The following is a 25,349-nucleotide window of genomic DNA, read 5'->3' on the forward strand; positions in this document are numbered from 1 at the left end:
ATACGTTATAACGTTATACCATATATCGTTACATACATCGACACTCTGTGTTACCACAGATTTTGTACGAAATAGTGAAATTGGAAATTGTATACTGAATTCAGAGTTAAAATATAATGCTATATGGGAATGAAATAGCACTTCAAAGACTTGATAGATGTCGTTAATAAAATAAAGCAAAATAAATCTTTAATTCACTCACTACGAATTTGTGGTATTGATTGAAATCAATTAATGTAGAGTTACTTCCGATTAATGGTACAACTGTTATAAATTAAGAGCATAATTACATTAAATTAATGGGAAAATGTTGTTATAAATTATTGGTATAACTGTTAAGAATTAATGATGTAATTGTTTTAGATTAATGGCTTAAATGTTATAAATTAATAGCTTAGAAGGTATAAATGAATAGCTTAATTGTTATAAATTAATAGTTTAAATGTATAAAATAACAGTTTAAATGTTGTACATTATTGGCTTAGATGTTGAAAGTTAATAGCTTAAATGTTATAAATTAATAACTTAAATGTATAAAATAACAGTTCAAATGTTGTAAATTAATGGCTTAGATGTTGTAAATTAATAACTTAAATGTTATAACAAATGTTGTTGAGAATTGTGGATCTTTGAAGTCGAAATAATGTTATAAGAACACTAAATTTATACTGAGGATTAATTTTAAAATAGTAATATATTTATTTCATGGACGATTTCTTATATATTCATCGATACACACTTGCACGCGTCTCAGCACTTTCTTCTATACCCGACTGTTAACCGACTGAACAGTTTACATTCATCTGTTTTCGAGACGCCGCGCACACACATACATCCACACGCTGATATTCACATACAAGTATCTCTACTACACATTTACCCCAGTCCAACACAGAAAATTATACATATCTCAACAAATGTTATAAATTAATAGTTTAGACGTTATAAATTAATTGCTTATTTGTTATATATTAATGGCTTAAATGTTATAAATTAATAGCTTAAATATTATAAATTAATTTCTCAAGTATTGTAAATTAATGGCTTAGACGTTATAAATTACTAGTTACAATGTTGTTATTTGATATTTTTTTTTATTTACCTTATATTTAAATTCTTCTTGGATGTTCACTGTCCGGAATTTCAGGCACGAAAGAGCTCGCGCGCGACTTCCGCGTTCCTTATATATCTTGACAAGGTGTCGAGATGTCAATCAAACGTTAACGATCTCTTGACATAGCAAAGGACGGGTTTTCCATTGTAACAAAATCAAATTGGACAATTTCTTAATTTTTATCGTAAATTGGCGCCTTCGACGATTTAATACGGTATCCATTTTTATCATTTTAATAGTTTCTACAAACTAAGACTAAATTCACACCTCCTTGATACTAGTTTTCGACTATCAATTAGTTTGAACAAAAAGGGAAAAGAGCCTAACGGCAGTCGATGACGTTACTGTGAAATATGTTATGGTATTTAAATAATCAGCCAGATAAAATTCATATTAATCATTATATTATATTATCGATATTCGTTCATTTACTCGTGCTAATTACAAAATAAAATGTTCTCTTTTCTTGAATAACACCTACATCACCGTCTGCGATATTTAAATTTCTTATTTAATGCTTATTTAAAAGTCAGGTACCTTTTTAATTCCTCTCAAGTTAAACGAGTAAATTTACTCGTTATAGTTGTAACATAAAATGGCTATTTTCTTCAATACCACTTGCATCGCTGTACGTGATACAAATATTAATTATGTATCGAATAATATGTACCAATTGGCTGTAATCGCGGTTAGGTATTTCTTCGTTTGATCTATCAAGAGATCTATTAGGCTATTAGCGAAAGACTTATTGATTCCTCAAAGATGTATCTTAACTTAAATCTTAAAGATTAACTAAATGATTATATTTGATTAGTATTCGACAGTGTCTATCATATTCAGCCATCTTCTTTTATAATTGATACTGCTCGGATCAATTATTTTATAATAAATTGCAGATTATGCCACGGTATATTATAAGATATTTGTCTATAGCTCTTTTTTTCTAATTCATTGATTTTATTATTAGTCTCGTTGGTTTTTCCTGTGAGTATCTGCTGTACGCACATTTCCATTATGCTCAGATTTTTAACATCGTTGTACGAATATGTGCGTGTTCTAGCAGTAAACATTGGTTTCGTTAAAATGAATGTAAGTAAACTTGGAATTATAATTGTAATTGACAACGATGACGATTAAGAGCGTGGTTACACTTAATCGTGTGCATGATATTATCAGAAATTGTGATTGTAATTAACAATAATTCAAACAAAATTCAAAGAATTGAAATTGTTAGGGAAGTGATACATTTACACTGTACATGAGAGTGTGTGTGTAAGGGTTAGAGGGCGTCAAGGACTTAGTGGAGACAAAAGACTGTTGCCAGATGTTAGAAGAATCTAGGATAGTCGGTTGGCGACCAGCGCGCGTGCAAGACGTTCTTCAGAGTGGAATATAGATGTATAACTGTTGTGTGGGAAATATAGTCAATTATTTGCATTCCCAAATCCTCGAATTTCCTTAACATGGTAGCAGAGCGTGGTTACTAGTTTTGCAAGATATTTAGTGCGTGGTTACGATCTTGCGAGTGAGTTTTCAGTAAAGAAAAAAAAAACTTTCAGAGGAAAAAAATATACTTCGAGCACGTAGGAACGCTTGAGTAAGAAAAGAAAAAAAAGAAGAATCAATTAAAATGGAGAGATCGGAAATCATGATACCTATATTCGATGGTGAGGATTATGGAATGTGGAAGCAAAGAATCACGATGTTTCTGAAATATAAGGAATGCGAGGTTGTTACAACTAGAATGAAGAACGAAAGAGACGATGAAGACTGGGACAAAAAGGATTTGAAGGCGATTAATATAATTTATAGTGCAATATCGAACGGACAATTGGAGTATGTTAGGGAAGGAAAAACGGCGTATGATATAATAAAAAGATTCGATGAAATGTACTTGAAAGAGTCGACGGCACTGCAGATCGTATGCAGAAGGAGATTGGAAAACATAAGACTGGAGAACTACAGTGATTCAGCATCATACTTTAACGACTTTGAAAAATTAATCAATGAATTAAAAAGTGCGGGCGCACAAGTAAGTGAGAGGGAAAAGCTGAATTACATGCTGAATATGTTACCCGAAGAATACAGCTACATAGCGGACATAATAGACGCATTGAAAGAAGAGGATCAAACGGTAGCGTATGTAAAAAATAAAATAGAGATAACAGAGAAGAAAAATAAATCCAATCGAGGAGAAAGGCAAACCAACGCCTTTTCTGCAAAAAAGGAAGGATGCTTCAGATGTGGAAGATTAGGACACTTTGCGAGAGAGTGTCAAAATGGCGTCCAAGCGGGAAGCAGTAACGGCTATTGGCATGGGCCAACACGTGGTCGAAACAGAGGAATAGGGAACAAAGGCAATACGAGCAGAGGACGTGGAAACTTTCATCGTCAATCAAGAACCGGCACGGGCGAGCATGGAAACTCAAGAGCAGGCATATGGACAGCAACGGCGCACGCAGCAAACAGCAGTGAGACGAATGAAATAAGTAAGAACGAAATAGTGTGGCTATTAGATAGCGGTTGTACCGATCACATAATTAATAATATAAATTATTTCGATAAATCTATCGACCTAAAAGAACCGGTAAATATATATTTAGGCGATAATAGACCGATAAAAGCGACAAGATTTGGGAATGTTATAAATTATTTTGAAGCATTCGGAAAACAAAATGAAATAAATATGAGGAAAGTATTTTACGCGAAAGAAATGTCCGCAAATTTGATTAGTTTAGGTAAACTAACAGACAATAAGAATACGGTTATTTCCAAAGGAAATATTGCGAAAGTAATAGATGAGGATAATAAACTTACAGCTGTAGCGTTCAAAGAGAATGGGACATATAGAATAAAAAGTATATTGAAAGGGAAGAAGCACTTAGTAAACAGCGCCGAACGTAGTGGTATGAGTAAAAAGGAAAGGTGGCATAGGATGCTAGGACACGTAAATTTTAAATATTTAGAGATTTTGGGTAAAGAGCAGCTAGTGACTGGCATACCGAATGAATTTGAAAAGGAACTTTTGAAATGTAGGGTGTGTATAGAAAGCAAAATGCATAACTTAAATTTCAAAAATAATCGAACTAAGGCTAAGGAAATAATGGAAATTATTCATACGGACGTATGTGGTCCCTTTAAGACTACCGGATTCAATGGAGAAAAATATTTCATTTCATTTATCGATGATTATAGTAAAATAGCTAGGATCTATTGTATAAAATCAAAAGATGAGGTCTTTGATTCTTTCGTACAGTTCGTAAATGAAGCCGAAAATTTAACGAGCAAGAGGTTAAAACTATTAAGATGCGATAATGGTAAAGAATATTTAACTAATCGAATTTATAAATTTGCTAGGGATAAAGGTATAAGAATAAATAATTGCCCAACATACGTACATGAATTAAACGGGACAGCGGAAAGGTATAATAGAACAGTGATGGACATGGCGCGTTGCTTGTTAGCGGAAGCGAAAGTACATAAAAGGTACTGGCCGGAAATAGTTTGTACAGCGGTATACTTGAAAAATCGAATATTAGCGAATACTATAGAAAGAAAGGCACCTTTTGAAATATTCTTCGGGAAAAAACCAAGTGTTAAAAATCTACATCTATATGGAAGTAAAGTTTTTGTAAGAAGGCCAGAACAAAAAAGAGTTTCCAAATGGGACAAGAAGGCAGATATGGGAATTCTATTAGGATATAGTGAAGTAGGATACAGAGTCTTATTAGGTGGGAAAATAACAATAGCTAGACATGTAGAGGTCATAGAGACAGACACTAAATGTATCGGTTTTGAGGAAAATTCATCAGAGGCAGATAGAAATGATAGCGAAGATAACTATTCATTGGTTGGTATGAATAAGGAAGAGTTAGAAGGTAGGAAAGATGAAAATAATAGTAGTATTGAAAGCTCAAACACTCCTAGGAGATCTACACGTATTAAGAAAACTCCAGTAAGGTATCCAGAAAAGGAAAATATTTGCGAGATTCATGCAAATTATTGTAAAGTAGATATCCCTCGTACATTTGAGGAGGCGATTGGTTGCGAAAATAATGAAGTTTGGAAACAGGCTATGGATAAGGAAATAGAATGTCTCTATAAGAATAAAACTTGGAAATTGGTAGAAAGGGTAAAAGGCAAAGAAGTATTAGATGTAAAATGGGTTTACACGAGAAAATCAGATGACAGGTATAAGGCTAGATTAGTGGTAAGGGGATTTCAACAAAGAAACGTAGCCGATGACATATATTCTCCAGTGGCGAGTAATCAGACCTTTAAGATATTGCTATCATATTGTTGTCAAAATGGATTAATAATTGAGCAAATGGATGTAGAAACTGCCTTTTTAAATGGTGAAGTAAGCTCGGAGGTATATGTAAATCAACCAAAGGGATATGCAGACGGAACGAATAGAGTTTGTAAATTATCGAAAGCGCTTTATGGGTTAAAAGAAAGTCCGAGGGACTGGTATGAGTGTTTTGATAAGTATGTGACGAGATTAGGTTTTAAAAAGAACAATATAGAGCTGTGCCTATATACTTATGGAGAGGGAGAAAATGTTGTTTATTTGTTAATATACGTAGACGATTTGTTGATTTGTAGTAAAAACAAAGGGAAGATACAAAGTGTAAAAAAATTATTAACTGATAAATTTGAAATGAAAGATTTAGGTGAAGTAAAAGAATATCTTGGAATAAATATAGAGTATGATTATTTAAAAAATGAAATGAGATTAAGCCAAAAGAAATACATAGAATCATTAGCAAACAAATATAAATTACATAACAGCAAATTGTACTGTACACCTATGGAGACCAACTTAAAAATTGAAAAAGCTGAGATAAATAGAGAGGACATTGGATACAAGAATTTAATTTGCGCATTGCTGTATATTAGTGTAAATACCAGACCCGATATAAGTTATAGTGTGAATTATCTGAGTAGATTTCAAGATTGTTGTAACGAGACACATTTTAAATATGCCTTGCGAATATTGAAATATTTGTACCGGACCAGAGATTTAGGGCTACATTATAAAAGAAATGAAAAGTGCGAAACGATAGATTGTTATGTGGACGCTGATTGGGCAGGAGATCATATAGATAGGAAATCGACTTCTGGGTATGTAATTAGATTGTATGGAAATGTAATTGGATGGAAGTCTAAAAAACAAAGGTGTGTGACAAAAGCCTCGACGTATGCAGAGTATGTAGCTCTATCGGAAGCGGTGAGCGAAGTAATGACTATCAGAGAACTAATGAAAATCTTCGATGTAAATGTAGACGATAACCCTGTAAAAATCTATGAGGATAACTCTGGAGTAATGAGTATAGCAAAATACGGAACTTTTACAAAAAATTCTAAACACATCGAAGTTCATTACCACTACGTTCACGAGTACGTAAAGGAAAATAAGATAAACATAATAAAAGTAAGTACAGAAGAAAACACTGCGGATATTTTTACGAAGGAACTGTGTAGAGAGAAATTTGAAAGGTTTAGGTCATGGATGAATGTAAAATAAGAGAAATGTAAATAAAGCGATAAATGTTAAATATTTTGTTAATTCGACAAGTATGTAAATAAAATTAAGTGTACAGTATAAATGTAAGGAGGCGTGTTAGGGAAGTGATACATTTACACTGTACATGAGAGTGTGTGTGTAAGGGTTAGAGGGCGTCAAGGACTTAGTGGAGACAAAAGACTGTTGCCAGATGTTAGAAGAATCTAGGATAGTCGGTTGGCGACCAGCGCGCGTGCAAGACGTTCTTCAGAGTGGAATATAGATGTATAACTGTTGTGTGGGAAATATAGTCAATTATTTGTATTCCCAAATCCTCGAATTTCCTTAACAGAAATACGATATATCACCTATTTATATGCTTCAACACCTTCTTTCTTTTTTTCTTCTACGTGGAGAAATCCTCATGGACACTCCGCTGCATTCTAGAGAATTAGTGGAGTAGTGCCAGACTCCTACTGACAAAAACTCCACGGTGGCCAACCTACACGTTTGGCAGCAGTGCCCGAGACCTCTTGGAAATTACTGCCGGTACACTCCCCGCGTCTTCTCGTTAGGCCTATCCTATGAACTAACTAACTAAATGTGGCGTTAGGGGAGATTGTCCCCCCCCCCCCCAAAGTAGGCCTACCCAAATTTCAATTAAAAGTGAGTGTGTTAAGAAGTTATAAATACCCTGTTTCGAGGAAAGTTTTTTCTTTTTGGCGCAGAGCGCTTGTCACGCAGGAGAAGCCGCCAGTAACGAAAGGCTTAACCCGCCACGACACCCGATCGGGTCTGCGACGTGTGATTGTTTACGCCATGATGCATGTTCTCTTCCTCGGGCAGGATGAGTTCTTAAGCCACGTCGCCATCTACGTAGCCACTGACAAGTCAGTATTTACCAGCCCCACCGACTTGGAGGAGGAGTTGGCACTTGGCACTACTGGGCGTGAACAGTGCAATGATACCACTAGCACCTTTGGGACCCAACATGCCTGGGTATCTCTAATAACAGCGGAGATTCGTGGAATTCAATATTTAGCCTCGAGCATTAAAAGTTGGATTTGACAGGGTCCAGGATTAACACAATGCAAATCAGCTGATGTGCGCTGTATAAAGCAGCCAATATGGAGTACAATGCGCATCGAACTGCCTCTGTATCCCGAATAGCAGCGGAGATTCGTTGAATTGAATATTTAGCCTGGAGCATTACAAATTCTAACTGCATTGGATTAGACAGGGAAAAGAGATGACATAGTGCAAACCGACTGAAGTGCGCTGTATAAAGCAGCCAATGTGGAGTACAACGCGCATCGAGCTGCCTATGTATCCTGAGTAGCAGCGGAGATTCGTAGAATTCAATATTTAGCCTTGAGCATTAAAAATTCTAACTGCATCGGATTTGACAGGTAAAAGAGATGACATAGTGCAAACCGACTGATGTGCGCTGTGTAAAGCAGCAAATGTGGAGTGCAACGCGTATCGAATTGTCGAAATTTGTCCAATAGCAGCGGAGATTCGTAGAATTGAATATTTAGCCTTGAGCATTAAAAATTATAATTGCATCGGATTTGACAGGAAAAGAGTGAACATAGCGCAAACCAGATGATGTGTGTTGTATTTGGCATCAAACGTGGAGTATAACGCGCATCGAATTGTCTACATATCCTCAATAGAAGCGGAGATTCGTTCAATTACATATTTAATCTTCAATATTGATAGCTGTGGTTGCATTGGATTTTACTTATACTATATAACGCAATGCGTTATAGCGTTATACTATATAACGTAATACTATATTACTGAATGTACTCTATTACGTGAAGGCTGCCAACTTAATACGCGGCGCTTCGTTCCGCAGTTCGTTTACTTTCTTGACCAGCGACTTCTTCAGAACTCTCTGGTTGCGATTCCTACTGACGACTGGTTACGGGCAACTGCTGTGTTGATCCACTTGCCTCCCTTTCTATTCTTACCATATCCCCACTCTGCCTGTCTTAATATCCGTCCGCGATCATGGTAACGTTCGCCTTCTGCTCAGTATGTGAAGGAACGGCAAAACGTAATATGATATAACGTAATTCAATTTAACGGAATACGTTATAATGTAATGTATTATAACGTAATACTATATCTCGTAATTGTAATGGCAGTCGCCTACCCCGTCCAAGAACTCCCCGAACGCTGTCCAATCGCTGTTGGGCGACACATATACGGCCACTACCACCATTCCTGACCATTCGACCGCTGCGTATCCGTTGCCGCGCTCCAGCGGATCCCTGTGGGCGGACGATGCCGGCGCTGATGTCCAGGTGACAGCCGTCTGTATCTCCGGCGCAGTCCGAAGTGTCCAGGACTCTGTATAGCTCGGCCACCACCGCTAGGGCAACCGTGCTCTCCATGGTTTGGAAAAGCAGGTCTTGACTGTCCCAGATTGTTCTGGAGGGTGCGCACCCTTAATCTTAATCACCTAAGTTCATGGCTTCAATCGCCGCTTCCTCCGCTCCAACCTCCTTGCTTGCGGCTTTAGGAGTCAGGGATTTCCTGCGGCCATCCTTCCTTGTTACCGTTTTCTACCGCGGACCCATCGGTCGACGGTATGGTTCTGTACAAAGAGAAACTTAGAAACGAATTAATCGTCCTGCGTAATGTCTATCGTGATCGTGATGTATGTGAAATTTTCCAAAGTGTCTAATTAGTCGTCATTTGAAGTTGATTTTGAGTTGATAGGGCGAGCCTATAATTCAATGTTTCCCCTTGACAAAAGAAATTGTATTTTGATGTTACTAGCGGGTCCAGCCGTTGATACATGTTAATCGACGTTACGATCGAACCGGCCGCGGGCCATCGTCCGATAGATCTGTCGCGGCACTCGACAACAAATACCGCCACTAACTAATACCGGACAACGGTAGCGCAGTGGTTAGCGCCTTAGGTTACGAACGTTCGGGACTCGGATTCGAATCCCGGCGCCCGTAGTCCGATTTTTCTTCCACGCATCTAAATTAGAAAAATATAGCAGTACCCCAGCAGCGACATCTACAGCCAGCAGCTACAATTATTACAGACAACATAGACGCCTCAGATCGAATTAAGATCTATTTGCAGATGCTTCGATGAGAAATTATCCAAATGTTTTTCAATAGCTTTTCTAGCCTTCCAACATCATTTTTGCCGATTGAAAGTATAAAATCGTACACGAACGTACCATTTCTCCCTTCTTATTAAAATATTATACTATTGCATCATTAAAATGTTGAAACGTTAAAATATAAAATTTCTTTCATCGAGGCATTAAGGCACAACCTGTTATCGTTCTTTTGTCAAGATCTCTTCGATAGAAATAATGAAGCTTCTACATCTTTTATTTCATCGACAAAACGTTGTTTTAATTGAATTGTTGAGATTCTTTTGATCAAAATGATACCGAACGTGAAAGTAACCCCGAAAAGTTCGATTAGACGCATAGTTCGATTAGCTACGTTGGAGATGGACTTCCTTCGGACATGACATTCTGAGATTGAATACGCGAGGCTTCTTTTCGCTCTAACATATACAACTTCCATCGTTTGCGAATTAGTCCAAGCTGATGCAGGCACCGCTACGAGGGTGTAATTAATTTCTAATTTCAATATCGTGTTATATCTCAGTTGCTTTCTATGTTCCTTATTGTTACGTTCGATGTATATAGAACGTATAATCTCAAATCAGGTACTTGCCGTCAATTTGTAAACAGTGATTGTTAACAAATTTTAAAATATGATGTAGAAGAAAATGTTCATCACGTTAAAAATGAAAATTGCCGGACAAAATAGAAGAAAGGCCTCGATGTAACAATATAGATAATTGCATTGTAATGACAATTCTGCCCGAGCAGTCGAGGTAAACAGGTGCGAGTAAATGTGCTCTAGTGTTAGTGCGATAAATAGTGAATTTAGGAGGTTAAAACGTTAACGAACACTGTCACATGGTAAAGGTTTCAAAATGTAACAACCAATACCGCCGCCAAACAAAAAAGGGTGACATGTTTCATAAATGAAGCTACAAATACGTTAAGCAGAAAACAACCAATTAACAAAGAACAGGAAAGCCTATAAAAGAAATGAAAACGTTGCAAAAGCAGGAAGAAAACAGCTATAATAACGAACTATCCTATCAAGATGAAAACTGGAAGGTAGCAACAGCTCACAAAAGGCGTAAAATAATCCTAAATACAAGCGCTATAAAAATTCCCGATACAGAAATGCACCAGTGGCTACAGGATATCCCACTCCGAAATTCTTTCAGCTCACTGATAACAGACGGAGATACGAGTTCAAAGGAAGAAATGACAACACATATCGTTAAACCACCACCGATCTACATTCATGCTCAAATAACAGATACCCTTATTGAACTATTAAACAACACTGTCGGAAGAGAAAACTACAGTATAAAGGAATTAAAACTGGAACAAGTCAAAGTGCAAACAAATACTCCAAAAATTTTTCGAAAAGTGGCGCAAGTATTAAACATACTATACATCATACATACCAGCTCAAAACAGAAAAGAACCACAAAGTAGTAATTAGAGACCTATACCCAAGAACAAACACCAAAAATATATACAAGGAACTAACAAAAATCGGGCACCAAGTAAGAACAATAAATAGTATAACCAGATACGATACAAAACAGTCATTGTCACTGTTTCTAATAGAACTCACGTGGCGTGGAGTCTGCTTTGTGTAGAGAGTCGCCGGACGTAACAAGCAGATATATTTACGAAGGCGTTACCGAAACCAAGATTTCAATATTTACGACAAAAATTAGGTCTGAAAAATAACAATGATGTTAAAAAGTAATCGTTTGTAAAGATTTCGAGTGTTAGGGAGGGTGTTGAAGTAATACTCACTTCTAGGAAAACTACATCTTCTCTAGCGTTTAGTTCTCTTAGTCCTCAATGCTATTGAGTATTGTTTAGCTCTAAATCAATTTGAAGGGCCTCTCAGTCTCATAGCCTTTTTCAGGAATATGCCATGCACAGATGGTGCAGCAGGGTATATATAGACGGGCCAGTTTTCGTAATTATATAAATACCCATAGACTCATGGCTTCGAAGCTCTGTTGTAATGTAACGCTGCCACAGTGTGGTTCTGGATTAGTATACACTGTACTTATACTTATGCTTATATTTATACTTATACTTACAGTTACACTTATACTTAAATATATTTCTGTTACACATTCATCACGCGTTCCTCGAAGAGATAACTTCAACAAAGGTGGTTGGAAAATTCTTCAGCTTGCTCTTCGTTGCTTCTGGCTCATGTGTTGTCCGTTAATCTGATTGCTGGGATTAGTTTAATTGGCTCCTTTATTTTGTTCGTGGCTTTCCATACGAAATAGTTGGAATTCTCGTACGCAGAAAGTGAATCTATGAATTTTGAGAATTCGTTATTATTATGATCTTTTATTTTACTTTCTATTTCCTTTGCAAGTTTGTTTAGATGTTTTTTTGCTTTCACGTGCTCTATGTTTTTGTCATTTTGCTTTCGCTTACCTTTTTCCCTCTGATTTTGTCAAGAAAGTCTTGCGGAATTATTTTTGTTTGCCTGTTATTTGGTTCATAAGTAGTAGTTGCCAATGCTACTTCTATAATCTCTGTCAATGTACTGCCTGTTCGCAGTGGTGCATATACTGCTACATCTGGAAGTAATTGCCATTAGTTAGTATCGTAACAGTGGTTGCTTGAGCGTATTACTGATGGATTTGGCTATGTTGGTGTTAAGGGTAGCGATTGGTTAGTTACTTGTGCATAACTTCGGCTACCAAAGGTGTTGGTGTTTCCATGATTAGAGTTCTATACATATTGTATTGTTTGCTGTTGGATCTGATTCCGTAATATCTACTCGCTGTATGTTCTGCTTCGAAGCGTGTAGCAGGAGGGTGTGAGGAAAAAGCAACACCATGTTAATGATCATAGAGATCAACTTTTATCTTAGATATATGATTATTATGATTATATTATTCTTATTTTATATCTAACTAATGTCTAATAAATGTTATATAAAATAAATATTTTTTCATTATTAAAATCCTTTGTAAACTCTATAATTATATTATAATTTAGCTTCCTCAATAAAGAATTTAATAACATTGAAAATTTTTAATCATGGGTAATATTTTAAATATGACACTATTTACGTATGTTATAGGTAATGTTAATAGTTACACAATTTTTTAATAAATTAAGAAAAAACTAAAAACAAACTTACTTTCCAATATACGCGTCAAATATAAAAGCACTAAAGATATGTGTACATATTTAATTTGAAAATTGTGGTCTTGTTAAACTTGTTTGTTAGTAATAATAATGCATGTTTAATAATGGTTCATAATTAATATTCATTTAAACAATGCTTTCTGTAATAAATGGAGTATTGTAGATGTATCTGCTTGAAATAAATGGTGAGAAATTATAATAAATACATAATATAGTATTAGTTATTGAATAAGTTTACTGCTTTAGTTTATATTCTTTACTTTTAGTGCTTTCACCGAAGAATGGCGCCAAACACAAAATCCTAGCTACTCGATCGCAGTGTTCAATGGTGGCCGATTGGTAAAGTACATCTTGCGACATTAAGAACCTTATCTCCTTTACAGCAGTTAACAGACCTGTGTGTACAACTATGGCCTAGGGAAATTAACAGCGTAAAGTCATTAGTGTCTAATTTTATTAATGAAAACTTAAATACATTTTTTATGCTTATTATATATTTTTTTAAATACTGTATGACTGGAATAATGTAATGCAAATACTTTGTTAAACATAATATATTAAAAATTGGATTTATATTCAATTACATTCTATTTTCCACCAAGAGTTACGCAATTAATTCGCAATTACTCTCTTCGTTTGGGATCGTTTGGAAGATAATACATTTTCTTACCACTCTTTGACTTGTTTCTGCATCCCTTGGCTGAGTAATCAGGCATTTGAACTAATGTTCCAAACTTAAATGTTAATTCTGTATGTTCTCTATGATGACTGCAAAAATTTGTAATAAACACGAAGTATAAATCACCTTAAAGTAAAAACGGATAACACCATACAGATTTAATTACTAAGATGTGTGTAGCTCAAAATTTGATGTTAATTTAAAATTGTAATATAATTTATTGTTAAACTTTGCAAAAAAGTTGTATTTTCTTTTGAGGTTATCTTTAGCAATCTTATGAAAAGGTTATTCAAGTATTATTTATATCTATTAATAAGAGCGACTTTTAATAATATCTTACTTTTTCTTATTATTCTTTATTTCCGTCGTTATATACACTCCAATATACGGTAAATATTATTACACTTTGTTTACAGACAACTTTGTAAACGTATATTTTATACATTTATATGTCGGAGATGAAAGGAAAACCGGAGCCTTCCCTTTGCAATTTTGAGGAAGCCTTCTAATGCTTCAGCCTAGATTTTATCATAACTGTAATTAAGCAATTGTCATTTGTAATTGTTTGACATTTGTGAAAGCGAAAGTGGGTTCGAGGTGACAACTGGTCGCCGAACGTAGCCACGGTCACGGGATAAACGTTTTGCCTGACGAAGGTGTGGATCGGTTGTATTGTTCTCCTTAGAAATCACATAGAATTGTACTTTAGAGATGCTGATATAATGGGACATACGTTGTATTAGGAATCAATCTCCAGACAGAAACTGCCTAGTATCGGCGTTTGGATCTTTCTCGATGTTTCCAAAGAGTATACAACAAACTTTTGACAGAAATTGCCTAGCAACAACGATTGGAACCTTCTCGATGTCTCCAGCGAGCATATAACAAACAAATGCAGTCGTACAGCGAAAAAGATTTTCATCAGATATTCATTCGTGTGATCGCCTTGGAAAGTGATACATCGAGCAATTTACCGAGTGTCTCAGCAATCGTATTTTTGTGTTTAAAATTATTCTACGCATAGCAAAGAGTTATCCCGTTGACCGTGGATTCGTTAGAACCCCGGAAACATTGTTAATAGTGTTAATTAAATTCATTATTCGTTAAACCTATCAATCGTTAATCTCATTATTCGTTAAATTCATTATTCGTAAAACATATTATTCGTACCTCTTATTGTTCGTTAAATTTATTATTCTTTAATCTAATTATTGGTTAAACTTAACGTCTGTTAATCTTATCATTCATTAAACTCAATACTCATAATATTTTGTAAAATCTTGTATATTCGCGTAAATATAATTTCTGTCTCGTAAAACGATGGCTAACTCAAACAAAGAATCGTTACGCGCCTTAAATCCTAATGATAATCCGACATATATTTATACCAATCTATACATAACTGCTGCAGGAAGCGCTTTTATAAATGGCGGAACCAATCAGCGTTGAACGAATAGATTTGCCACACTGTCCCTGGACCAACTACACATCGCAGGGCTTAACTCTTCAGTCAGGTCTGTAACTGATTCCGAATTTGAAAAATCACCGTACGTGTAATCGATCCAATGATCGAATTAAACTGTCAAAATTTCCAATTAGTTGTGGAATAACAATAATTTTTTGGCCGTTATCTTTTCTGATTGAAGAAAACAGTTACAAAACGAAGTGTATTCATTGAAACTTTTATTGCATGCAATTTTGCATAAATAGAAAAGTTTTATTTTTTTAGGAGTAGAGTTTTAATTAAACAAAAATATTTATTTTACTTTGATAAAATTAAAATTGAGTGTTATTAATGTCTTAAGACGAATATTAATGAAAGTAATCTGGGAAATACAATATATTACTGTAATATCGTGGAAATAAGGATAGAATTTTTTTCCGATTACTTACAATTTATTAATATTAAATTGAATATACAAATATAAATTGGACAGAAAACGATGTTTATTTAACGGAAACTAAATGCAATACTCGTATCTATATCAAATAACTTTACAATTATTTGACCACCCTCGTCACAACGAATCTAACACACACACACACTCTCTCTCTAACAACTCTATCAATTCTCACGACTCTACTCTTCGACGACTCGATTACCTCTAACGACTCTACTCTTGGACGACTCAATTAGCTCTGATTCTCGCAACACGCACACTTTTCGACTCGCACACTCTGATCTTTCGGTCCTCCCGCCTTGGATAGCGAAACCGTCCTTCTTCTAACGTTGTCTATTGTTTTCCTCATACCTATGTAAGAACTACCAACTACGTGCCTTTAGTCACGCAGGCACTCTTAAATGTAAACGAACCACAGAAAGACGACGTACTCGGTTTTATCTATTTTCAACTGATTTCTAATTCGAACTACCTTACGATATTACATTACTCCTAAAACTAAGCTCTGAAATCTGAGCATATATATATATATCAGAGATGAAAGGACACCGGAGCCTCTCCTTTGGGATTTTGGGAAAGTCCCTTAACACTTTAATCTAGATTCTACCATAGCCGTAATTAAGCGATTGCCGCCATTCAATCCGATTGTATTTGTTCCAGATTTATGATAGTGAGCTTGGGCTCGAGGCGACAACCAGTCACCGAACGTAGCCGCGGTCAAGGGATGAACGTTTTTACCTAACAGAGGTGTGGAGTAATTCTATAGCTCTCCTTAAAAGAAATAGTTGTAGCGGCACGCGACAGTAAACATTCCAACGATTTCTGTCCCACAGACACAAGGACACAAGTCCTATTCTTCGGGTAAGATGATTAACAGACGTCGACGCATCTCCACAGTACATGTTCAGCTAGGCTGAGGACCCGTTATAAATCTCAAGATTTAATTAACTAAAGTCCTTCAAACAGACAAACAGTCATTGTACCAACTACAAGAGGATAGGGGAAATCTACTTTTCTCACGAACGACGCTTCCCGCTAGCAACTTTCCCTCAAGGGCGGCTAGCATCCTCCTCTAACCACCAATATGGAAATTGACCAATTAACAGCAACGTCAATTTCCCTCACTTTCCGAACGAAGGCATCTCTCCGCGAATCCGATGATCTCGTGTCCTTAGACACACCCCAACGCGACGGAGACTTATTCCCTCGTGAGGTCACATTAGCTAGTTACATAGTGTCCTTACGCTCGGTGGATATTCTATGTTTTAACAAAAAGTTAGTTCAGTAATACTTGAACCGTAAACAAGGAAGTTGGGTACAACGTGGACCTTGGAAGAAGGCGCATTCTATTATCCCGTTAATCGCGGATTCGTTATTGAACCTAGGATCATTGTCATTAGCTTCTCGAGTATCTGATTACCACAGTTACTTGCCATATTCTGTAATAATCATATTTACACTAGTACATATCTCCTCTATTGCATAACAATAATGTCTAATCCAAATAAAGATTTGTTTCACGCCCCTAACCCTAATCATAATGTGAACCCGACATATATATGTAATTAATTAGCTTTTGTTTTTTTCAATTTTCCTCTTATTGCTAGTATAGTAAAACAGTTATATCAATAAAAGTCACAACCTGCTTTCTCTCTCATACTTATCCTTCTTTCAATTCTTTAAATAATGCTCTCTTGCATATTTTATCTTAAAGTTCTTGTTAAAAAATATATGATCCGTCAGAGTTTTTGCTAATGACGTTCGCTTCGATGTATGTTATCAAGGACATTTTCCTGAGCAACTTCTAGAAGATTTTAGCGATCGCCTGTTATTCCCTAAGAAATTATCAATAAAAAATATTTATAAAAAACAATGTATAGTACTCATTTACATATAGTAGAGAAACACTGTTCTCGTTGCTCGCTCTACTCGCTCGTAAAAAAGGTAGTCCAAACTAATACCAGTTTCATATGCGAGCAAACAAGAAATTTTTAGAAATGTTTCTTTGGCCGAAAGTTAGAGAAGCCGCTTCGCTCGCATATGGAACATTGGGTTGGAATAGATTTTTATGAACTCGCAGAGTTCGCGGACCGAGTGGAACGACCAACATATGTGATGTTCCTTTCAAATAAAAACTAGGAAATAAACACGTACGTCCGTGTTTGCAATTCACAGTCACATATATTTACATATAGGCAGAATATAATGTACAAGGTATTAAAAAATTATTTGTAATTGCTTTGGGGAGGGGGTGATGCTACATCTTTAAATCTGCGGAGATCTGTTGAAAAAATGATTCGCAAAACTGATTTTGAGCATGATATTCAAAATCAAATTTTTTACCGCGTCATATAGTACTTATCACGAAGAACAAATGTCTAAAAAGAATCATGGCTTGCAAATGACCCGTACATTTGAAAAAAATCTTTAAGGTTCCATTATCCCTTAAACTAATTTTGTTATTATATTGCGATAATATATTACGAATAAAAGACAATACAAGCAGAAAAATAAAGAAATAATATAATAATGATACGATATTATTATTGTATTAATACAAAATTAATAATATTCTGAAAATAATAATAAGTAATAAAGTTTAGAAAGCGTGCTGGGAATTGTTCTTTGTTCAAGACCTAATGGAAGATCACAGCGTGAAGTAGAAGTTTCAGATCGTCGATTGGGGTGATTTCCACTCGACGCTCGTTGTGTACATTGACGTAAGAAAGAGCAAGTGTCGTTTGTGCAGTGTACGTATAAATCTGTTGATGTATTTGCGAACAATAGCTTATCGAGTAGGAATTTCACAAGAAGCAGTAAGAAGAATAATACGTAAAGAAGGTCTATGTTTTTATATGGTTCATATAATGCAAGAACTTTGTACGGTAGATTATACGGTACGGTAAATAGAAAAAAAAATCGATATTTCTTAGGCAATCTGTCCACGATACTACATATCTGACTTTAAAATATGAACAAAATCAATTTAAAAATTCAGGACACTTTAAATACCTGTTTCTAAGAGAACAGATTTTTGCAACAGCAAAAAATTTGGCCTTGTTAATCATGTTCAGTGTTGAGGTTATTCGATGTGTAAACAGAGAAAACACGTGGATAAATTGTAAGGCAGAAAATATATTTAAATAGAAGTGTAATTATAAGTAAGAATACAATTTGAGCTGGTCCAGATCCGCACGCTAGCTGTGTTACCCAATAACTGAAACCCCGAAGCCAACGTCGCCTGTCTACTGTTTATGGCCTGACTTCGTCGCAGTCTTTTGTCTACGCGCTGTCAATGGCTTCAGTGCTTGAGAAAACTAAAAAGACCAGATGTAGAATTTTCTTAGAAGTGGTAACCATTTCAACATTCAGGAAATTTGGCGTTCCACTTTTTTGACAAATAAATTTTTTAACACGCTATACATAGTAGTAGCAATATGCTTCTGTTAATAAATTTTTAAGGACTAACGAGTGATGGCTAAAATCTTCTGGAAGTTAATCAGAAGTGTGTCCTTGTCAACATATATCAAGGCCCAAGGTATTGGTGCTGGCTTCCCTTTTGTTAGTATTTATTTGACTATGTAATTGTATATGTCGGAGATAAGAGGACACCGGTGCCTTCCCTCTGAAACCTCGGGAAAATCCATAAAAACGTTGTAATTAAAATCTACAGTTGTAACTAAACGATTTGCCGTCATTCTAACCAATTGTATTTGTTTGAGACTTGTGACAATGAGCTTGGGCTCAAGGCAACAATTAGTCGCCGAACGTAGCCGCGGTCAACGGGACGAACTCTCCATCTAACAAAGGCATTGAGTAATCCTATAGCTCTCCTTAAAAGAAAGATTTGTAGCGGCACGTGACAGTAAACATTCCAACGGTTTCTGTCCCGTAGCTCGCCACACGCAGATCCTATTCTCCGGGCAGGATGTTTACCAGATGTCGACGCGTCTCCACAGTACGTGATCGGCTAACCCGAGGACTGTCATAAACACTAATATCTAGTTACCTAAAATCCTTCAACAGATACACAGTCTTTGTCCCAGTTACGGGAAGACAGGAGAGACCTATTTTTCCACGAACGACGTCTCCCACTAGCAACCGTCTCTCAAGGGCGACTAGCATCCTTTTCTAACTACCGATATGGAGATTGGCCAATTAGCAGCAACGTCAATTTCCCTTACTTTCCGAACGTAGGATGTCCCCGACGAATCCGATGATCTCGTGTCCTTAGACACACCCCGTCATAGTTTTCCTCTGGGGTATCACCGGGACGGAAAGTCATTCTCTCTTGCAGTCTCATCGACAAAAAAAGGATTAACTCCTTACGGTCAGCGAATATTAACACAGAATCCGACTTAGATTTTTTGCGAGTGCGTACGACTACCGTCCCGTTGTCCGCGGATTCGTTATTGAACCTAGGATCATTGTCATTAGTCTCTCGAGTATCTAATAACCACGGTTACTTGTCCGGTTCTATGGTAATCGTATTTGCACTAGCCAATGTCTTCTCTATTGCATAACGACGACGTGTAATCCAAACGAAGATTCGCTTTACGCCCCTAACCCTAATTCTAATGTAAACCCGACATATATATGTACTATTTGATCCGCTTCAATGTAATTTCAGCCTATTTTCAAGAAGGAAAGGGGAAATATAACCCTCCCTCCTTTTTATCGATTTACTTTCGCGTTTCGTCTCAAAATTATGTTAAATTTTGCTTGTTACAGTACCACGCCAAAAGAATTTACTTATAATTCTCAATGAGAGTTGATTGAAAATAGTTCGGTCGAGTAATAATAACTCCATTTGATTTTAGGATTGAGTTCGACTCTATTCTATTTTGAATATCTTGAATTTCCTTATAAGATCTCGAGTATGTTGCTGGTCCGTGATTGAATGTTGCTTTTTTCACTATGAAGTGATATGTGTCATCAACGGCATCAAAAGACACAATGAGGAACCAAACGCACAAGACAAGATAGATAGTTTATTTTCTAACTGTGAGCACAGGAACTACTACATACTTAATCCTTAAAGAACAAGGCACAGTAGATAATTATTATTATTAAATAATTTCCATTGAAGTACTTTTTACTATCAACTCAACATATGTATAAATATATGTATATAAATGAAATGAATGCAAATGAATTTTAGAGAATTTTAAAGAATGCTTTGCACTGTTTCGGTAAAGTTATAATTCAGTCCTAAGCGGTACAAAGTAAAGTGTATAATTTATTTATTTTAATTTACAATGAAGAACGCAAGAATGATCATTAGATCGCTTATGCAAATAATAAATTTTCATTATTTTTAAAAATGCAATAATTATTTTAAGTTTAACTGGGAATTGTCAAGATTTATAGCTACTTCGTTTATGATTAATAAATATTGATTGGGTGAAACTATAGAACCGTAACGTCTTTTCCGATTTCAATGACTTTTGAATATGTTGTCAAGTGCATGATTGCGAACAACTTCCTTCTTTAACTATCTAAGAAATCTATCTATATCATTACAATGAATTCTGTTTATAAATTACATATCATATAATTATATAATGACTCATTGAAAACCAGCTTTCATTTTTTGTTGATAGTATGGTAAGAAAATGTGAAGTTCGAACGCTTGTAACGATTGCCTGAGTTGCGTCATCCTTTGTTTTAGGAAAAGATAGGGAAGTCACTCAAGGATGTCGCGGCTTCGATGTCTTTCGTAGCTGCGACGTGGAGGCCACTCGGTTGTTCTTTGAACAATCGTCAACGTGGACGAACGTCAAAGCGAAACCACGCGAATTCGGCATTTCCGATAATACGGAACACTGTAAACGCGACTGCGTTGAATTCGTTCGATTAATTCCTAGCAGTATCTATAAACAGTGAACTTAAGGCCCCATACACAACTGCATACGCTAGGTTGTAAGAAATAATAGCTATATACGTATGTAGCGGCACATGAGTTAGAGGACGATGCAAATCGAGAGCGACTCATATTATTGTTTTGCCTCGTGACACTTACACAGTCTTGACGTACATGTAACGTCAACAAATATCTTCAACAGATTCAGGAAACATGAACCGCCTTGCACACGACACCGACTCCCAAAACAAAGGAATATGAATTTGGCACATAGGCATAAGATAAACGAACATTTAGAAGGGATGGTTCTTGATCGAGGCTTCAGTCTTTCGGTAACAGTTTAATCGCACACTTGTAATCCTATTATAGAATAGAGGTATCTCGAACTCTGGTTCAAGAACCCAACATTTTTTTATTATTATTTTCCCATTACTTTTACGTGACAAGCAAAGCGTAACGATAAACAAACTCCGGGCAAAACAATGTTGCCGCTACGTGCAATCGTCAACCGAGGTTGAATTTAAAGTTTTCGATACTCCCCCGAGTATAAATAAAAGAACACGATCGTTAAGACAGTTAGTATCGAACATTCTTATAGCGAATTAATATCGAACGAACGTAAGCATTACCTTGTATACACATATCGAGCAACACTAAGCGAACGACGACTAATTCTGTACTGCAAATAATTTTAAATACATTTGACTACACTAAGTATCAACTCGTCTGGTCATTAATCAACAACACGTTTAATCGTCCTCCACATACATGTTGTATAAGCTACTATGTGTATATTTATTTATGTTTCCCATAGTACAGACGTATTCCTTATTTTATTGTAGCTGTGTAATTTCAGTAGTCTTGCATAAAGGACATCTGTTTTGTTGCAATTGTATCAGCTATTAATTGTAATACTTGAAGCGTTTGTATCTAATCGTCATGCATCTGTGGTGGCACTCGACCATGGAACTTTCCAACGGCTTCGCGACACAAAGCGCTATACCTTCAAAGCGTAAGGCCGACACGCCTAATGTACCATCGATATCCCTACAGTTCTTTCGCCGAATATTCGGAAGAATGCATACGCGGCAACCGTTGCGGACATCTAATAAACGCGTGCGTAGTGGAGATATCGAGGGGCAACAAAGAAAAGAATCCATTTGGTTTCGAATCAAAGATTCATTCTGCCCCGAGCTGCGGAGTGCGAAAGGTTAAGCGTCATAGCGAAGCAAACACAATTAGAGATACGTGATTATTGACTCTTGATAGTTAATCGTTAATCGTTAATCGTTAATTGTTGTTCATCGTTAATCGTTAATTGTTGTTGACAATTAATCGTTAGTCGTTAATTGTTGATCATAAATTGTTGACTGTTGATTGTTAATAATTTAATTAACTTTTTTGTTGAACATCAAGAGTATTTCTTGTGGGCACCTTCACCCACTATCCACCTCACATCGTTATTCTACATACGGAAGGCAAGATTGACATCAAGTTCGAAGGACAGACCGCAGAAGTCTGGTCTCTGCTATTACCACGAGACCTTTCGAGACCGCGCAAGGAAGTGCCGGGCCCCTTGCAACTGGACCCAGTGAAACGAGACCAGCCGTCCGTAAACGCGGCATGTGGCGATGGCTTTAGTATCCCGTCGCATTTTCGTGACGGACAGGGCACCAAGGATCTCTTTCCTCGTGAACACCGGTGTCAATATAAACGTATACCCGTGCAACAAACTACGCGGATCCGCGAACAAAGATACGTACGAGCTGTTCGCGGCGAATCGAGTGGTCGAAGCAAACCGAAAACGCCTTTCGCGAGTCAAAACGCATCGTCTCTGACGCCACAATGTTAGTGTCACGACCGGCATACTTCAAATCCGATGGACTGACGATGGAGATAAAGATGTGGCGGCACTCGGCGACAATCGGCGGCAATATCGCCGAAGTGTCTAATGAAGCATCAACATCCCAACGGTCCTTCCGCCGAAGGTTCTAGAAGAAAGAGCACGTGGCAACGGTCGCGGACGCCTAGCAAATGCAAATGCATGGTGGGGATGTTGAGGGATGACAAAAGAAAGTAATCGGATTCGATCGAAAGTCAAATCATAAGAGCTTCAGTCTTGGAAAGTCACGCCTAGAGTTTGGAAGTGGATTGTAAAGTGAATTGTTGTTAGAAAAAAAATAAAGTTTCTTTTTTTTATTTACACCTCAAATTTCTTTTTTTATTTTGTTATTTTACGTGACATTAGCGCATCCGGTATCGGCAACAGCGCGTGAACGAAAAATGGCAGCCGCTAGGATTCGTTACAAAATCTTTGTCTCCCGTGCGATTAATTCTGTATTTAGAATAATTTTAAATATATTTGACAATATCAAGTATCAACTCGTCACGTCATTATTTAAATCATCCACCACAAATCCAAAAACAGAATAAGGAAAACAGAGAAACGAACAAATAGAAAATTAAGTTGCTAACATGTTTTTCTATAATAATATTTTAACATCAATATTGTAATACGCAATGTGTTACGCCGCCTAAAACATCTGCACGCCAGCCCGCGCGACCGGACAACAACCGACCTGCGTAACGTCACTTCGACCCTCAATAAACCTAAGGACCCACCATAACTTTCACTTCCCTGTATTGTTTCGCCATGTGTCTTCAATCCGTTTGTCTTGAAGAATTTCTAAAGCTTAAAAATATTCTCGAAACACAGTCGGTTTTTAGAGAGGTCCTTGGGTTTATTAGTCGCACTTAAAACACGGAGAAAGCGGGTATGCACCCATTAGGAAAATCCGAATAGCCCTGTAATAAAACAAGCTAGGTTTTTCTCACGCACACAGTCATCTATCCACCACGATGGTAGGAGACTCGATACTCATCCCTTCAAGCAGTAGTGCAGGTCATGACCAATCGACACCGCGCTTCGTGGCCCTCACTTTTTCTAACGAAAGTGGGAACAACGAATCCGCGTTCTTTAGGCACAAGGGCACACCCACACCGAACTTTTCTTCCGTATTAGAAAAAGAGCGACAGACAGTCTAAAAACTAACGCCTAACGCGGCAGTCTACACATAGCGCGAGAGTCGCATACTTCACGCAAATCTTTTGTCGGTTCTCGGTGTTGTCGAACACACATCTTCTCTCCTAAATATATTATAGTGCTAAGTCCATTAATACATTAATTTCCATTATAAGAGCCCTGCTCTAGCGTACATATCTATCGCATCTTCGTGCGACAAGTTGTTAACTATTTATTTCTCTACGTCAGTGTAATCTAAGTGTTGGAAATATATAATTTATAATTCTGTGAATCACAGTGTTATACAAACTCAATCACCCCTATTATCTCAACGGAAATCAGGGGATCGATCAATTCGTGGTGTCGATTGTTATAATCGTAACGGGGATTTACGACCCCCGTTGACGTCTCTCCTCGCGATTACGTCTCCCCGCAATTGGTCGAAATTTACACAATGTGAAAATGAAAAAATTGGAAGCAACCGAACTACGGATGAAACTAAATCACTTCGCTGCTTGTAAAGATAACTTTTAGTGTTATAAACATAAGTCAAGTAGCAAAGAGCATAAATTGAATTTACCCAAACTCTTCTTGAAATCTGACAAAATGATTCTTTATTTTGTCAAAAAAATCTTTACGTATTTTCCATTCCCATTCGTCGCTTTTTTCAGTGGCGTGTTTATCGCTACGTCGAAACTCCGTCGGGTAGCAGTTAATTTCATTTAAAGTAGAAAACTATTCAGAAACGTGTATACGTTACACAGCAACAAACCAGTCGCCCTGTTATTACCTCGTTCTCAACAGTTCAAATTTCAGGGACAACCGACTACTTAGTATCGACCCAGTATGTCATATTTACTCGCCAAAAGAATTGTAAACGAAAATTGTAACCAGACGTGCCGTTAGTAACTACCATTTTTCGCGAAACTTCTTTTTCATTTGGCGGAAATTTAAACAAACCCCGAAACACCGTGGCGTTTTGCAACTGTCTTTAATCCT

The 25,349-nt window shown here is 36.6% G+C and overlaps 3 long non-coding RNA genes across 12 annotated transcripts; all 3 read right to left on the reverse strand.

The window, feature by feature from the left end:
• Positions 1–1,501: 1,501 nt before the first annotated feature.
• On the reverse strand, positions 1,502–7,674 carry LOC126867263 (uncharacterized). The gene is made up of 2 exons (XR_007690194.1): positions 6,989–7,674; positions 1,502–2,170 (listed from the first exon to the last, which is right to left on the reverse strand). It is a non-coding gene; the product is annotated as an uncharacterized LOC126867263 (long non-coding RNA).
• A 172-nt stretch (positions 7,675–7,846) lies between these two features.
• On the reverse strand, positions 7,847–14,015 carry LOC126867262 (uncharacterized). 10 transcript variants are annotated; one of them, XR_007690183.1, is made up of 8 exons: positions 13,905–14,015; positions 13,556–13,653; positions 13,146–13,299; positions 12,412–13,054; positions 11,811–12,308; positions 11,515–11,739; positions 11,327–11,434; positions 7,847–9,225 (listed from the first exon to the last, which is right to left on the reverse strand). It is a non-coding gene; the product is annotated as an uncharacterized LOC126867262 (long non-coding RNA). The 10 variants fall into 10 exon arrangements; XR_007690184.1 differs by having other exon boundaries at positions 13,556–13,690; positions 13,905–14,009; XR_007690193.1 differs by having other exon boundaries at positions 13,470–13,653; positions 13,905–14,006.
• A 1,434-nt stretch (positions 14,016–15,449) lies between these two features.
• Positions 15,450–20,069, reverse strand: LOC126867270 (uncharacterized). The gene is made up of 2 exons (XR_007690201.1): positions 19,516–20,069; positions 15,450–16,607 (listed from the first exon to the last, which is right to left on the reverse strand). It is a non-coding gene; the product is annotated as an uncharacterized LOC126867270 (long non-coding RNA).
• Positions 20,070–25,349: the final 5,280 nt, after the last annotated feature.

The sequence above is a fragment of the Bombus huntii genome, chromosome 7 (genome assembly GCF_024542735.1).
Source record: "Bombus huntii isolate Logan2020A chromosome 7, iyBomHunt1.1, whole genome shotgun sequence".
Classification (NCBI taxonomy): Eukaryota; Metazoa; Arthropoda; class Insecta; order Hymenoptera; family Apidae; genus Bombus; species Bombus huntii.